This window comes from Muscardinus avellanarius (genome assembly GCF_963383645.1).
Source record: "Muscardinus avellanarius genome assembly, chromosome: 17".
NCBI lineage: Eukaryota > Metazoa > Chordata > Mammalia > Rodentia > Gliridae > Muscardinus > Muscardinus avellanarius.
Window position 1 is genome coordinate 5,927,362 of NC_137803.1, and position 17,220 is coordinate 5,944,581.

Here is a 17,220-nt window from a genome sequence, read left to right on the forward strand (position 1 = left end):
GAAACCAAACTAGCAAAGTAATGCATGTGTATCTATGTTTATAGCCGCACAGTTCTTTGTGGGCAAATTATGGAACCAGCCACAATTTCCATCAACAGATGAGTGGACTAAAAACTATAGGATATATACACAACAGAATTTTACTAAGATATAATGAAGAACACAATTAAGTTCTTTAAGGAAAAATGAATGGAACTGGAGATTATTATGCTAAGTGACATTAGTGAGTCTCAAAAGTAAGTAATTTAATGCTCTTTCTGATATGTGGAAACTAGGAATAAAATGGGTCATAGGAGAAATTCTAGAAGAAGTAGATACTATCAATGAGCAAATACAGCAACCTAACAGATGGAGATGTAAGGGGGAAAGGGGAAAATGCCCTCATGTACATGATGTACATTTGCGAACAAATCAAAGTCAATCACTGGGCCAAACATGAGAAGTAGAGATGGCAGAGGGAATGAAGTTGGAATTGGATAAAGGATAATTGGGTGATGTGTGCATGTATGCCTGTACCATCTTTTACTCCATTAAGATGTATGACTATAGCTTAGGCGACTCCCCCACCTGGAAGGCCCCAGTGATCCAGGCCGCATAGCCCCGAACCAGGAGGGTTGGCGGGTGCGGGAGGGGCTCCATTAGGTGTCCCCCCCACCCAAAAGGCCCCAGTGGTCTGGGCCAAATGGCCCTGACCCTGGGATGGTGGGTGGGCATGGGCGGGGCTCCCTTAGGTACTCCCCCACCCGGTAGGCCCAGTGGTCCGGGCCTCATGGCCCCGACCCTAAGAGGGTGGGCAGGCACAGATGGGGCTCCCTTATGTGCCCTCCCACCCGGAAGGCCCCTGTGGTCCGGGCCACATGGCCCCGACCCTGGGAGGGTGGGCGGGCATGGGTGGGACACCCTTAGGCATTCCCCCCCATACGCGGAAGGGCCCAGTGGTCCGGGCCGCATGGCCCCAACCCCAGGAGGGTTGGTGGGTATGGGCAGGGCACCCTTAGGTGACACCCCCATCCGGAAGGCCACAGAGGTCCACATGGCCCTGACCCCAGGTGGGGGAGGGGGGCGGGTGCGGGCAGGGCACCCTTAGGAGACCCTCCTTTCACCCGGAAAGAAAGGAAAAAAAAATTTATTCATCACTACTGAGTCCTGATCCCACATCCTCCCCAAACCTCACATACTCTCTTCTCTTATTTAAAAAATAAAAAAAGGGAAATGAAAATAGAAAAATATTCGAGAGGGGTTAGGATAGCCCCGGGGGCAGCTAGAATATTGAAGATGCAGACAAAACATATCCATCGGAACTGGAACTTTTGGAAAAATTCCCTGAGAAGGAGGACTGCTGCTTTTCTACATCGTTAAGAATCCTGGACATCGCCTGTAAGGAGAGAGTCTAGTGGAGACCTAGGAGGAAGGTAGTGGTGGCAGTAGGTGCTGAGATGGCAGTGAAGACTTGGATTTGGGAGAGGCACATATCTGATCCAACCCACTCTGATCCTCTGAAGAAATTACCCCAAAGTTTGAATGCTACTGCCATGCATGCTTAGGAACACTATACATTATGCGGTATGGGAAAAGAGCTTGAGAGATTTGAAATGGAGTCAGTCGCATTGGCAGCAGCAGGTACTCAGGGGAGGCAGAGATCTGACATAATACACCTGGGACTTTTGAAGAAATTACCTCAGAGGCAGAACACTACCACCACGCACCCTTGGGAATGTGAGACAATCTGCTGGGTAAAGAGAGTGCTCAGATTGTAGCCTGCTGAGGGGAAAGGCCGGTTCTGGGGCCAGCAAGGTCTGTTGTGAGACAAGGATGGTGCTGGGGCCTCCGAGGCTGGTATTGGAGCCTGCCAAGGGGTTAGGCCAGTGCCGGGGCCTCTGAGGCCAGGATCAGAGCCTGCCATGAAGCAAGGCCAGTGCTGGTGCCTCCGAGGCCGGAATCGGAGCCTGATGAGGGGTTTGGCTGGTGCAGGGGTCAGTGAGACTGGGATTGGAGCCAGCCATGAGGCAGAGCTGGTGTTGAGGCCTCCGAGGTTGGGACTGGAGCCATCTGAGGTGTTACGCCAGTGCCGGAACCAGTCAGGCTGTGATCGGAGCCTGCCTCGAGGCAAGACTGGTGCTGAGGCCTCCGAAGCTGGGATTGGAGCCTGCCGAGGGGTGAGGTTGGTGCCGGGGCCAAGGGAGCTGGGATCGGAGGCTGCCCTCAGGCAAGGCCGCTACTGAGGCCTCCAAGGCAGGAATTGGCACCAGCCGAGGGGTTAGGCCCATGCTGGGGCCAGCAAGGCTGGGATTGGAAACTACTGTGAGGCAAGGACAGAGATGGGACTTGTGAGACCAGGATAGAAGCCTGCCAAGGGGTTAGGCTGGTGCCAGGGTCAGCGAAGCCGGGATTGAAGCCTGGCATGAGAGTAGGCCAGTGCAGGGGCCTCTGAGGCCAGGAGAGGAGCCAGCCAAGGGGTTAGTTTGGTGTGGGGGCCAGCGAGGCCAGGATCGGAGCCTCCCATGAGGCAAGGCCGGTGCTGGGGCCAGCAAGGTTGGGAGCAGAGTCCTCCAGGTGGCCAGGCCACTACTGGAGCCATAAAGTGTGGGATCCGAATTTGCAATGTGGCTTGCACAGAGAAATAGCACAGAAAATAAAATCCAAATGCTTCCCCTAATTAGCAAGAACTAGGAGGAAAGGGGTAACAGGAAGAGGTCAAGTAGTAGAAAGGGCCCTATTGAGAAGCAATTTAGGTGACCAATCAGAGGAGATCGGATGGGGGAGGATGGAATCTCTTTAAAACTCATGAGGTGCATAAACAATTATATCAAAAATAATCACCAATTAAGAATGGGATTGAGGGAGGGGGAGGGAATGGGATGGGGATTGGATGAGGACTTATTGGATAATATGTGCTTGTATAGCCTCTCAAGGCTTGTATTCCAAAGTGATGTATGATTACACAAAAAATAATAAATAATGTGAAAAAGATGTATGACTATAATGCACAAATAAAATTTTTTAAAAAATAGAATGACGATAAAAATAAGAAAAGTTTCTGGATGTTTAGGGTGCAAGTTAGATTTCATTCTTTCTTCTTCTGTTTGTTTATGGCAATAATTGAACTGTTTGGACCAATACTCACTAAATGATAACTTTTAAAGATACTAGTTTCTAAAATATGAACAAATAAACTGTAAGGTTTGATGATTATGATGTCAATATTTATCTTTAAGAATGACAGTGGAAAAGCCTATAAGCTGGGTTACAGAAAAACACACATAGGTTAAACCTGCTTTTATCACTTTTGCTGACTTTTCCTCTTAGCTTTCAATTTTATTTCAGTAGCAGGGAAATTAATAGAATGAATGATATGTGGTAGAGGTGGAGGTGAGGCTAAAGAAAGGTAAATATAAATAAAGTATGCTGTTTGCATGAACAAACATGACAGAATGATGAAATTATTCATTCAGCATAATTGAAAAGTGCTAATAAAAAGTAGCCTAAGCCAGGCAAGGTAGTATGTGCTTTTAATCCCAGTACTTAGAAGGCTGAGACAGGAAGATTGCAGGTTCAAGACCAGCCTCAGAAACTTAGTGAGTCCTTCTTCAACTAATGAGACGCTGTTTCAAAAATAAAAATAATATAGAGCTGAGATATAGCTCAGAGATATAATGCCCCTTAGTTCAATTTCCAGTATAACACACACACACACACACACACACACACACACACACGCACAATAAAAATATAGTAAGAGTAGAAGAACTCTATTATCATTTGTAGTTAAATCAAATATTTTATTACTAAATTCCTGATAGTGTACATTAATAAAGTGTATCAATAGAAACAAACAAACAAAACAAAATATGAGTATGCTCAACACAGGGGTCATTATTCTGATAGTGTAGCATTCCCACCAAGTGTTTATAGCTTGATTGTTTATTTCTATCTGGAGAGCTTTTGATTTTGTGTTCGGAGGCAATGTTTCTCCCAGAGGTTGAGTTCAATTGTACCTTATTACAGTCAGTGATTTTCTAACTCACCTTCAGACTGGTAATTACCATTGTTCTCTACATGGCATCCATTTAAAGAAAATATTTTCCATCACTATTTCTGAATATACTTCTCTTTAACGATCCCTTTGGGAAGGGAGAGATTGGTTTGTTTTGTTCTTTTTATTCATAAAAGTAAACTTAAATCACAAGCTAAAATAGCTTTTACTGGAAGTTTTACATTAGAGAATTCTGTGCATTTAGTTCTGTTAGTTTCAGGACAAATATTCTTCTAAATGGTATAATTACAATAATCTATTGCAAATAATACAAATATGAATATTTGAACTTCAGAAATACAATATCGATACAAATATTTTACTCTAGTTAGCCTCTGAGCTGAATAATTATTAGTTGTTACAATCCTGCATTACAAATATTTTTATTCAATGTTCAAAATAAATTTATCAAGGGTCACGCGGGGCATGCCGGACACTGGAAGAACCTGGGCCCAGTCCACAGTGCTACCGACTGCCTGATCCCACAACCTCCTCAAGCCACACATCCTGTCTTCTCTTATTTAAAAAAAAGAAGAGAAAAGAAAAGAAAAGAAAAGAAAAGAAAAGAAAAGAAAAGAAAAGAAAGAAAAATATCAGAGAGGGGTCAAGATGTCCATGGGGGCTGCCAGGACACTGGAGATGCAAACAAAACTTATCCAACTAAACTGGAACTTTTGGAAAAATTCCCCGCGAAGGAGGACTGCTTCTTCTCTACATTCTTAAGAATCCTGGACATCACCTGTAAGGAGAGAGTTTAGCAGAGACCTAGGAGAAAGGCGGTGTTGGAAGCAGTCACCATGATGCCAGTGGAAACTTGTATTTGGGAGAGGCAGAAATATGATCCTACCAACCTTATCTTCTGGAGAAATTATCCCAAACATCGAATGCTACTGTCGTGCATGCTTAGGAACACTGGACAACATGCAGAGTGGAAAAAGAGCTTGGGAAAGATTTGAAATGGTGGAGGCAGGGGCAATGGCAGTGGCCAGTACTCAGGGGAGGCAGAGATCTGATGCATTACACCTGGAACATTTGAAGAAATAACCCCAGAGGCAGAATGCTACCACCACGCACCCTCGGGAATGTAGGACAACAAGCTGGGTGAAGAGGGTGCTCTGATCAGAGCCTGCTGAGGGGTGAGGACGGTGACAGGCACAGCAAAGCTGGGATTGGAGCCTGCCATGAGGCAAGGCCAGTGCTGGGGCCAGCGAGGCCGGGATTGGAGCTTGCTGTGAGGCAAGGCCATTACTGAGGCCTCTGAGGCCAGCATCAGAGCCTGCTGAGAGGTTAGGCCAGTGCCAGGGCCAGTGAGGCCAGGATTGGAGCCTGCCATGAGGCAAGGCCGATGCTGGCACCTCCGAGGCTGGGATTGAAGCCTGCTGAGGGGTTAGGCCGGTGCCAGGGCCAGTGAGACTGGGATCTGAACCAGCCATGAGGCAAGGCCACTACTGAGGCCTTTGAGGCCAGGATAGGAGCCTGCCGAGGGATTAAGCTGGTGCCGGGGCCAGCGAGGCTGAGATCGGAGCCTTCCATGAGGCAAGGCTGCTACTGAGGTCTCTGAGGCCAGGATCAGAGCCTGCTGAGGGGTTAGGCAAGTGCCGGGGCCAGCAAGGCTGGGATTGGAGCCTGCTGTGAGGCAAGGCTGGTACTGGGGCCTCCAAGGCCGGGATTGGAGCCTGCTGAGGGGTTAGGCTGGTGCTGGGGCCAGCAAGGCCAGGATCAAAGCCTGCCATGAGGCAAGGCTGGTGCTGAGGTCAGGGAGGCCGGGATCAGAGCCTGCCTTTAGGCGAGGCCAATGTTGGGGCCTCCGAGGCCAGGATCAGAGCCAGCCAAGGGGTTATGCCAGTGTAGGGCCCAGCGAGGCCAGAATCGGGGCCTCCCATGAGGCAAGGCCATTGCTGGAGTCAGCGAGGTTGGGATCAGAGTCCTCCGGGTGGCCAGGCCACTACTGAGGCCGTCAAGAGTGGGATTGGAACTTGCAATGCAGCATGCACAGAGAAATTTCACAGAAAATAAAAACCAGATGCTTCCCCTAATTAGCAATAATTAGGAGGAAAGGGGTAACAGGAGGAGGTTGGGTTATACAAAGGGCACTATAACGAAGCAATTAAGGTGACCAATCAGTGTGTATGGAATGAGGGAGGATGGAACCTCTTTAAAACTCAGGTGGTACATAAACAAATGTATCAAAGATATCACCAATCAAGCATGGGATGGAGAAAGGGGGAGGGAATGGGATGGGGGCTGGATGAGGGCTAATTGGATGATGTGTGCTTGTATATCCTCTCAAGTCTTGTATTCCAATGTGATTTATGATTACAATGCACAATAAAAAATAAAAATATATATTTATCAATACAAATTGAATTTGTGTCTGGTCTTTAAAACAACTGCCATTCTCTGAATCTGAAGCATAAAACCTAGAAAAGAAGTCAGGGAAGCAGAAGTCCCATTGTAAAGCAATGTGTACATTTAATAAGCTAAGAATAGAGTAAAAATACTATGAGAAATTAGAGATTCAAAATCCATAACAGATATTGTAAATCTTGAAAGGAAACCATAAAATTCATCAAGCAGAAATGAAGTGGCTAAGTTAAGTTTAGGGCACAGTCATCTTTTGCATCTATTCTAAAACTAAAATTGGTAGAAAAGAACTATATCAAATGTATGTTTTAAAAAATGGAGAGTTTTTAATATAGCAAAACTAGAGGAAAAGCTTGAGAGGTGGAAAGAAAGCCTACATTAAAAATAGAAACACAAATTGGAAGTAAATGTAGGACAATACTTCCCCAAAAGTGGAAGATCTACTGCAGTGTACAGGAGAAGGAGATAGTGTATATCGAGTACATAAGATGACCCAGAGATCAGGAATCCAACTTGAAAAGGGGCAGACAGCTGTAAACAAGTATGTTTACTTTTACATGGGAACAGTGAGAACAGCATAGATAGTTGGGATGATGGATTCAGTATCATTTGTTGTTGACAATAATTGAAAGTTACAAAAGTGCCCAACCTAGTGAAGAAAATTAATTACTTATTGGTTATTCATGTCCTGCCCTGTCTATCTCTATCTGAAGCCCATGAATATCTTACACACATACCCCACTCCTGCTAGGAAGTTTCAAAAGAAAGTGGTGTTTGAATAGTCTTAGAGAAATTTCAGAAGAAAAAAAAAAAAAAACAAGACTGGAATAGCTATTCTATAACCACATATTAGTTTTATCTCAAATTAAGCATTTGGGATGAGTAACAATACCCAGTGCTGTGTCTTAGCAATATGTAATTACATTGTCTGCTTTTCTGTAATAAGAGTGTATAATATATTTAACATTTTGTGCTGTATGTTTTCTAGTTTATAAGGCTAGTTTGCATGTTCTGATAGCACCTCATGAAAAAGCTGGTTTCCTGGATCCCAGATGAGGTGATCATTACAAGTCCCAGGTTTTTGCCTGAAAAAAAAAAAGTAAAAGACATGATCAAGTAAATGTCTTTCTTTTCACTTCTTTTCACTATACAAATAAAATTAAGTTTAAACAAATGCTAAAAAATACATAGGCCAAGAAGAAGAAAAAAAAAAAAACAGGAAGGACATTCCAGTTTAGATTTTAGATTTCCATGTTATAATTATAGCTGTTAACACTCCAGACTGTTCCTGTTGTTCCTCTGAAGGGCAGCATGATATATTGGATAACAACATGAATCAGTAGTCTGACAGATTTAGATGTAAAATTTCAGATCTTCTCCACTGAAGCTACTTTATATGACTTAACTATTGCTAATTTCAACCATTTTAAAATAAGAATTACAGGTTTGAAAAAAATACTATAAATAAAGATAATATATGTAATATATTTCATTATACATTATATATTTATATGTAATACATATATGTTTATTTCATCATTACACATTGGTATACTTTTCAATCTTTGTTTGCAACGATTTCACTACATGTCCATGGAAGCTCCAAGGGTCTTTTGACCATCACCTTTCTGGGGACCACTTTTGCTGACTTATTTTTAAGCTGAATTCTGAATCCCTCTAGCACTATAACCACTCATAGAAGTGTGGTATTGGCTGGGCAGGGTGGCGCACACTTGTAATCCCAGCACTTGGGAGGTGGAGACAGAAGGATCACGCAGGTTCTAAGCCAGCCTCACTTGCTTAAGAGACCCCGTTTCTAAATAAAATATAAAATAGGTCTGGAAGTGTAGCCCAGATGTAGAAGTGTTCCATCCCCCAGTACCACCAAAGAAAAAAAAAGAAGTATGGTATTGCACTTGTATATTTACTATTCCTATGTATCCTCTAGTTGTCAAATAGTTCTTTGGAGTGGAAATAGAGCAGCCAATATAGATCAATTTCATTATCAAATAGTACCTGATATATTTTGCTCATTTTTAGCGTTTTATTATTCAACATATATACCTTCTACTTCATTGAAAATAAACCTTAAAGTTGACAATTATTAACTGTGAAAATAGAAAAATAAAATAATTAGTGAAGTAGATATTGAAATATTAGTTTTAAGCTTAAAAGTAGCTAGAAAATTGAGATTGATAGAATTTTTACATGTAAATACTTCAAAGACATCATTCGTATCATTAAAAGAAAAAGAGAACTGAAATACTATGACTTTTTTCAGAAGCAGAGGGCTGAGTTTTAAAGCTAATTGCCACATTCTTTAAGGAAACACAAATTCTGAAAGGAGACTTGTGGAATTCTCTGCTTACCTTGAGCAGAAGCTGTCAGAGCAATTCACTGACATTTTATTGACAATTTTGATGAGTTTCAAGAAGCTGAATGTAGACTGATAGAGAAGGAAAAAGTCCTGGATCTCACAGCTTTACAGGGTCTCTTATAGACTCATGAGTTTTTACCTCCAAGAATTTCAATATGTTTTCACAGTAAAGATCCAAAGAAAACCCTCTTTTGGCTATGGAAGGAAAATGAAAGGTGTGATCACATTGAAACATTCACAAAGCTTTCTCCAAGCTAAAAAACAAGCATGACTGTAGGCCCATATCTTGGGACACAGAGACAGGAAGATCACAGGTTTGAGACCAGCCTCAGCGATTTAGTGAGACTGTCAGCAACCTAGAAAGGCATATAAAAAGAAATAAATACAAAAATAAATAAAAAGGAGTAGGGATGTATCTCAGAGGTGAAACATCCCTGAGTTTAATTCTCAGTACTACAAAAATAAAACAAAATCAATAAACTCTTCCATGGGAGAAAATACAATATATCGTAATGTGACTCCAATTGGTGTTTGCCATTCTTCTCCAGCACCAGCTGATGTTTTCACTTTATTTTTCAGAGGATACAATCTGCAGGGTGAGAGCTTTGAGTACGTAGGCTGGAATAAGTACAGAGAGAGAAGGAGTAGGGTCAGAGAACAAAAGATCTCCCCAGAAACTGCAGGGGAGGATACCATTTTCAGTATGCAGGCTCACGGAAAGTGAGGGATTGAAATAGAAACATTGAGAGCTATCTGACCTCCACACACTTTATCATTACTCCAAAGAGTCTTCTGTGGATTGAAACAGAACATGTTGTAAGGCATAGACTCACTCTCTCTGGAGAGAATGTTTACTGAAGCCCAGAAACTATCAGGAAAAACAGAAGTAAACTTGAAGCCTCTGGAGCTCCTAAAAATCAAGGACAGTAGCAACAAAACTCAGTCTGAAATTGACAATGGGCTTGAATAGATGTTACTTCGAAGAAGATACACAGATGGCAATAACGAAAATAAAAATATTACCATACACAGGAAAAGATGCTCAGCATAACTAATAATTATGGAAGTCCAGGACATAGCAGTGGTACTGAATGCTGTTCTTTTCCATCCCCAATTTGCCTGGTCTGTCCTTCCACTAATAACCATTAATTACTGCTGTCAATCATTTTTACAACTACTTCTGGATACATTTTAAAATATATTTAGCAAGTTCACATTAATTTTTGGAAAAATTTTTTCATTTATGACAATGTAGATCACCATTTCCAGTAGTTGGCAACTTGACTTTTAAACTTATCAAGCTGACCCAGGTAGCTTCACAATCAAGTTGTGGGTGATTTTATGTTGCTTTTTAACCTGGAAAATGGCTCATTAGGGATGAACTAATCATTTAGCATTCAGTATCAGGTTGGTTCTGAGTTTTAGCTTTCATAACTTTGTAGTAAACGTTCTAGTAGATCCTTTGTTTTTCACATGTGAAAGTGATTATAAGTTGAAGAAATTTATCAAAGCTAATTTGTAGAGTTTAATTGTATAGGTAGGGCATTTCATATTAATATAAGGCTATCGACATCTTGGATTCTGCTCATTTCAGTAAATAAAATATTATATTTTGTTAATTTTATTTTTTACTTTTCTAATTATAAAATCATACTTAGCTTGGCTTACATGTAAGAGTATTTGTATATCTTTAACTGCTAAATGTTTATTCCTAATGCTCTATTATCTTATTCTCTGCCACATGACATATTAATGACTATAAACTTTTAATATTTTGCCAAATAAATCTCATATAAATCATTATTACAATTTTCAAATACTCTTATGATGTGGTAAATTTATCATATTACTTCAGCATTAACCAAATATCTTTTTTTTTTCTTTTTGGTGGTACTGGGGTTCCTGGAAGCCCTTCTACCTCCAGGCTACACTCCCAGACCTATTTTATACTTTTTAATATTTGGAAACAAGGTCTCTTAAGCCAGTGCAGCTGGCTTTGAACCTGCGTGATTCTCCTGTCTCCACCTCCCAAGCGAGGGGATTACAAGCATGCGCCACCACACCCGGCTAACCAAATATCTTAATCACTAATCACACTCAATAAATGTGACTTTATATGCTGGGTGTGGTGGCACACACTTGTAATCCCTAAACTTGGGAGGTGGAGACAGGAGGACCATGCTGGTTTGAAGCCAGCCATGCTGGCTTAAGAGACCCTGTTTCCAAATAAAAAGTATAAAAAATAGGTCTGGGAGTGTATCCCGGAGGTAGAGTATTTCCAGGAACCCCAGTACCACCATCAAAAAAAGAAATGTGACTTTATAGTAAAAATGTCTTTCCTATGACTAAGCTATTAAAATACCCTCTAATTTTTTAATAGGTTGGGTCCCCTCTTCCCTCTTGGGACCCTGCAGCAGGGACAGGAGGCAGATATCAGAAGCCAGAAGAGGAGATATAATGAGAACCCAGGTGCCTCAGGACTCCAGGCATCGCGAGGCAGACTCCAGAGGTAGCAAGACTACAGATGTTGCGAGAGGACCAGCATTCCAGCCCCACCCCAAGACCCGGCTATATAATATCCTGACTTCCTCTCTACCACATTACTCTGCCGACCGACCTGGACTACTGGCCATCTCTGCAGACTGTGTGGCTCATTGGTCCCTACCGCATGGCTGGCAGACCCACCCAAAAGTGCTGGTTAATTAGGCTGATTAAAGCCATTTTTAATAACCTGTTTTCTGCCTTTGCCACCTCCTACCTCAATTTCAAAGTTATATTGGTGCACAAAACCGGGAGAATTTTTGTATTTTCTCTCTCTTTTTTTTTTTGGTTTTGTTGCTGTACTTTTCTTTGAGAATTGGACTCTCCGATCTGACCCTAAATTGGACCGACCACTTTCTTTCGAAATGGGTGCACCCAAGGTCCTGCGCTGAACCAGCAGTTCACTTGCAAAGTCCTATGCTGGGCTCAAAGAGCAGCGCGTGTCTTGCTACTTGGACCCAGCATCCGCCTTCACGCACTCACTGGCAGCTCGGGCCCCACCTCTGTAGCTTGCTGGGCAGCGCGCATCCCCACAGCCACTGGAGCCTGCCACCGCCAATCTGGCTCCGCACTCCTTGTTCTGCACAGGTCTCTAAGACTGGGTAAGCTCCTTCCCCTACCTCTGGTCAGCGGGTTCTGGCTTCTTGCCTCCTCTCCAGACTTGGGTCCTCCCTTTCTGCCCATCCATTGTGATCTAAAATCCAACTACTTGGTGACCCATTGTCCTCCAGTCGAATGGGACCTCTGGCCTACTGGAACTATTTGCCCCTTAGACCCCGGTGACGACTGGGCTTTTCGGATTGAGGCCCCAGGATGACCAGGTTGTTCTCCATTCCTGAATGATTCATCATAAAAACGGTTTCCTGTTCTTCATTCTCACCTGCCAACCAGACATTGGAAGCCAATCCTCCAAACTTGCGGAGGACTTATGCCCTGAGCACCTGTCTGGCCTCCATAAAATAATGGGTCATGGTGGCCCAAGACTTTTGTAAGTGGTCTGGCATATGGTCATAAGTCCTTCATGTCCACACTTTCTTTTTCCTACACTCCCGTTCCTCAACCTCTCTCCCTCATCAGCTGCTATTTTCCAGTGAGTTGCAGTTTTGTGGTGATGCATAGTCACTACCTTGTGGTGTCACAGTAGCCATCTTTATCGCCATTTTGTGACACTGCAGTCGCCGAATTGTGACAACGCATGGTCACCATATTGTGACCCTCCTGATTTACAGGTCCCGATTTTTTAAATTTTATCCCCAATCCCCTAGAAACTCTCCTCACTGTCCCAACCATCACCCAACCCTAAGATGGCCTCTCATTCTAACTTGCTCCTTTCCCTCCCGCCATCCTCCCTTCCATCGTGCAAGTATATGATCTCACATGGTGAGATCCTCATGTTATTTTAACCTCTGCCTTAAGTCCAGATGAACATGATTATATTGTAAAAGCAGCCAGACCGATCCGACCAGGCTTACTAATCCAACCCAGTGCTCCCTATGGGAGGAGCTGGGGTTCCTTCTGAGGATCCCCAATCAGATTATTAGCCATCCCCTAATGGTAGGGGTGAGGAAATAAAAATGAGACATCATATGATACTATGCCTTTTTGATGGCATGCAGGATTCTTCCCACAATGTGGTTAATTATGATAAACTTAAGAAAATTACCCAAATTCCAGTGAAAACCCAGCTGTTTTTCTTAATCATCTTCAGGAGGCTATTACCCTTTATATCCACTTAGATCCATCTACTGAGGCAGGATATGTGGCGTTGGCAACTCATTTCATTGGGCAATCAGGTCCTGATATTAGGAACAATTAAGAAAGTCTGAGGATGGCCCTCAAACCTCTATCTGAGATGTGGTTAACATAGCATTTAAAGTTTTTAATTCCACAGAGAAACAAATGGTGGTGGAGAATACACTCTGGCCCTGCCAGAAGGCAGAATTGCAGGCCTGAGCCCTGGTAGCTGCCCTGGGTCAAAATGTGGAGGCTCAGCCCCTGGGATGACAAGTGCCACCTACGGGTGGAGGACAGCAATGACAAATACCTCCAGGAACCTGCCTCAAGTGTGGCAAGGCCACACCCACCAATCAGACCATGCCTGGCATGCAACCATGAGGGCTACTGGAGCAGGGCCCTTGGAGAAGCAGTGAGACCCAGGTACCTCAACATTGGGGGAATCACCGTTCCAGACCAGGCCCCTCTGCTGGCACTACTTGGTCTGGCTGAAGACTGAAGGCTTCTGGACTCAACCTCAATTCCTTTTGCCAGGTCCAGGGTAGCTCTCAAGGTAGCAGCCAATCTCCTTTTTGGTTGCCTCCTCAGTCCTTCCAAGCTTTTCAGGTCCTAGTTTTCCTTTTCTAATCTGGGTACACGAGATTGACAGCTAGCTCTTCTGCCCACACATTACAGGCCCTCTCTTACAGGACAAAACTTCCCTGCCTGAGACTCAGACTGAATCACTCCTTAACTTAATGCATAATTCCCTACACATTGGGTCTTTTATTCTCCCCTCCTGTAACAGCTGATTAGTAAAGTCAGTGCTTCCTGTTCTACTTGCTTTGCTGTTTCTCTCCAAGAAGGCCTTCACCCCTCTTTACCTACCCACCAAATGAGAGGTGACACCCTAACAGGTTGTGTAGAGGCTTTTCCCTCAAAGGATGAGATGGCCAGCACAGTGGCCAATGTTCTATGCTCGGACATCATCCCTCAGTTGGGACTCCCTAATTCCTTACAGTCTGATAATGGACCAGCTTTTATTTCTAAGGTTACTAAACAGGTGGCACAAGCCCTTGGCATTTCTTGGAAGCTTCACATCCCATATTGACCAGTCATCAGGAAAGTTAGAAAAAATAAGTGGAATTCTTAAAAACCATCTAACAAAACTCTCCCTGGAGCTGTGGGTATTGTGGCCTAAACTCCTGCCACTGTCTCTGGCCTGTGTGAGGGCCACCCCTCAAAGCCCCACCTTCATGAGCCCCTTTGAATTGCTGTATGGTCAGCTTTTGTGCTTAATTATGCTCTCCCTTCAAACCCCCCTCCTTTGGGTTCCTGTCTCCCTTACTTGCTTTTCTCAGGCACCTTCTTAGGGAACATGCTGACTGATACCTTTTCCAACATGGGACTGAAGAAGCAGCTCTACACCTGGCAGTCAAGGCCCTTTAAGCCAGGGGATCAAGTCCTCCTCAAGTCACTCCAACCAAATGCCTCCAACCATGGTGGACTGGGCCTTTTACAGTGATCCTCACCACACCTACTGTGGCCAAACTGCTGGGGGACCCTAACTGGCAATACCTTACTCAGCTATAAAGGGCTCCGTTACAACAGGCTCATGGCAAATTCCCTTAAACAGTGTTGGGGCCCACTGAGCTCCATTTTTCTCAGCATAATTCTCTTTAGTGCTTTTATTTCAGGAGGTCCATTTTTTACATAGTATTGTGCTCTCCCTCTCTGGATGCCAGACAGCCATAAATATTAATCTCTCTAAAATCTGTTACTGATGTATGATTTTTATTTGACCACACTGACCCATACCCACTCACTACTGAAAAGAGTGGCGTGTGTCTTTCTCAGAGACATTAATGAATCTGGTCTAATGAAGAAAACTGTTAAAAGGGTGGTGTAAACTCTGACCAGGTTAAGAGAAAATCTATTGACAATCTACCTCATATCTGAAAGGGTTCAAAGGGCCAATAGCTGCTGGGCTCCTTCCATTCCTGGGACTTGTTCTCATGTTTTGCTTTTTCTTTTAATAGTTCCTTGTCTGTTAAAGTTTATTTGAATACACATTACCAAGCCATCCAGGATTCCCTGCGACTCCCACTTCAGCCACTTCTGAAGGACTTGACCTCTCCCGGTCAACAGGTGCCTACAACAACCCCTGTCAGCAGGAAGTCGCTATGGACTCGGTCTTTGCCCAGTCTCACCAGGAGGCCGAGATGATAGGTTGAGTCCCCTTTTTCTCCCACGGGAGCCTGAAGCAGGGACAGGAGGCAGAACTCCAGAAGCCAGAATCAGAGATATTGTAAGGATCCAGTGCCTCGAGACTCCAGGCATCATGAGGCAGAATCCAGAGGTCGCAAGACTACAGATGTCATGAGAGGACTGGCATTGTAGCCCCAACCCATGATCCATCTATATAATACCCAGACTTCCTCTCCACCATGTTACTCTGCCAACCGACCTGGACTACTGGCCAAATCTGCGGACCATATGGCCCTTCCTGAGCTCCCCCAGGCTCTGTCTCCATTCTCTGCTTTTTACTTCTCTTACTATGATTATATATTATTGGTGCACTGTAGTCATACATCACAATAGAATACAAGACTTGTGAAGATATACAAGCACATATCATCCAATTAGCCTTTTTTAATCCCCATCCCATTCCTTCCTCTCACTCAATCTCATGCTTGATTGGTGATTAAATTCGATACATTTGTTTACATACCTCATGCGTTTTAAAGAGATTCCATCCTCCCCCATCCCATTTGCTCTGATTGGTAACCTTAATTGCTCCTCTGTAAGGCCCTTTCTTCAATTAGATCTCCTCCTACTATCTATTTCTTCCTAGTTTTTGAATATTAGAGAAAGCATCTGTTTTTTTTATTTTCTGTGATATTTCTCTGTGCATGCTTCATTGCAAGTTCTGATCCCACTCTTGAAGGCCCCAGCACTGGCCTGGCCACCTGGCAGACTCTTATCCTGGCCTTGCTGGCTGTAGCACTGGCCTTGCCTCATGGCAGGCCACGATCTCACCCTCGCTGGCTCTGGCACCGGCCTCACTCTTCGGCTGGCTCCGATCCCAGCCTCAGAGACCCCAGCACTGGCCTTGCCTCAGGGCAGGTTCCAATCTTGGCCTCAGTGGCCCCTGTACTGGCCTAATCCCTCAGCAGGCTCCAATCCCAGCCTCGGAGGCTCCAACACTGGCCTTGCCTCATAGCAGGCTCCAATCCCAGCATTGCTGGTCCCAGCACCAGCCTAACAACTTGGCAGGCTCCGATCCCAGCCTCAGAGGCCCCAGCACCAGCCCAGCCTCACAGTGGGCTCTGATCCTGGCCTCACTGGCCCCAGCACCAGCCCTACTCCTCGGCAGGTTCTGATCCCGGTCTTGGAGGCCCCAGAACCGGCCTTGCCTCATGGCAGGCTCCAATCCCAGCATCATTGGTTCCGCACTGGCCTAACCCCTCGGCTGGCTCAAATTCCGGTCTCAGAGTCCCCACCACTGGCCTTGCCACACGACAGGCTCACGATGCTGGCCTCACTGGCCCCGGCACCAGCCTCACCCCTCGGCAGGCTCCAATCCAGCCTCAGTGGCCCGAGAAACAGCCTTGCCTCATGGCAGGTTCTGATCCCAGCCTCGGAGGCCCCAGCCCTGGCCTCACCCCTCAGCAGGCTCCGATCCCAGGCTTGCTGGCCCTGGCACTGCCTCACCCCTCAGCAGGCTCTGATCCCAGCCTCAGAGGCCGCCAAAACAGCCTTGCCTCATGGTGAGCCCCAATCCTGGCTAGACTGGCCTCGGCACTCACTCCTCAGCAGGCTCCGATTCCAGCCTTGGAGGCCCCAGCTCCGGCCTTGCCTCAGGATAGGCCCCGATCCCAGCCTTGCTGGCCCAGGCACTGGCCTAAACCCTCAGCAGGCTCTGATCCTGGCATTGGAGGCTCCTGCGCTGGCCTTGACTCATGGCAGGCTCCGATACAGGCCTTGCTGGCCCTGGTATCTGACTCACCCCTCTGTGGGCTCCGATTCCAGTCTCAGATGGAGTCCTCAGCCTCATGGAAGGCTCCAATCCCAGCCTCTCTGGCCCCAGCACTGGCCTATCCGCCCGGAAGGCTCCTGTCCTGGCCTCAGAGTCCCCAGCACCGGCCTTGCTGTGCATCGGGCTCTGGTCTCTGTCACTGTGAGCAGGTCG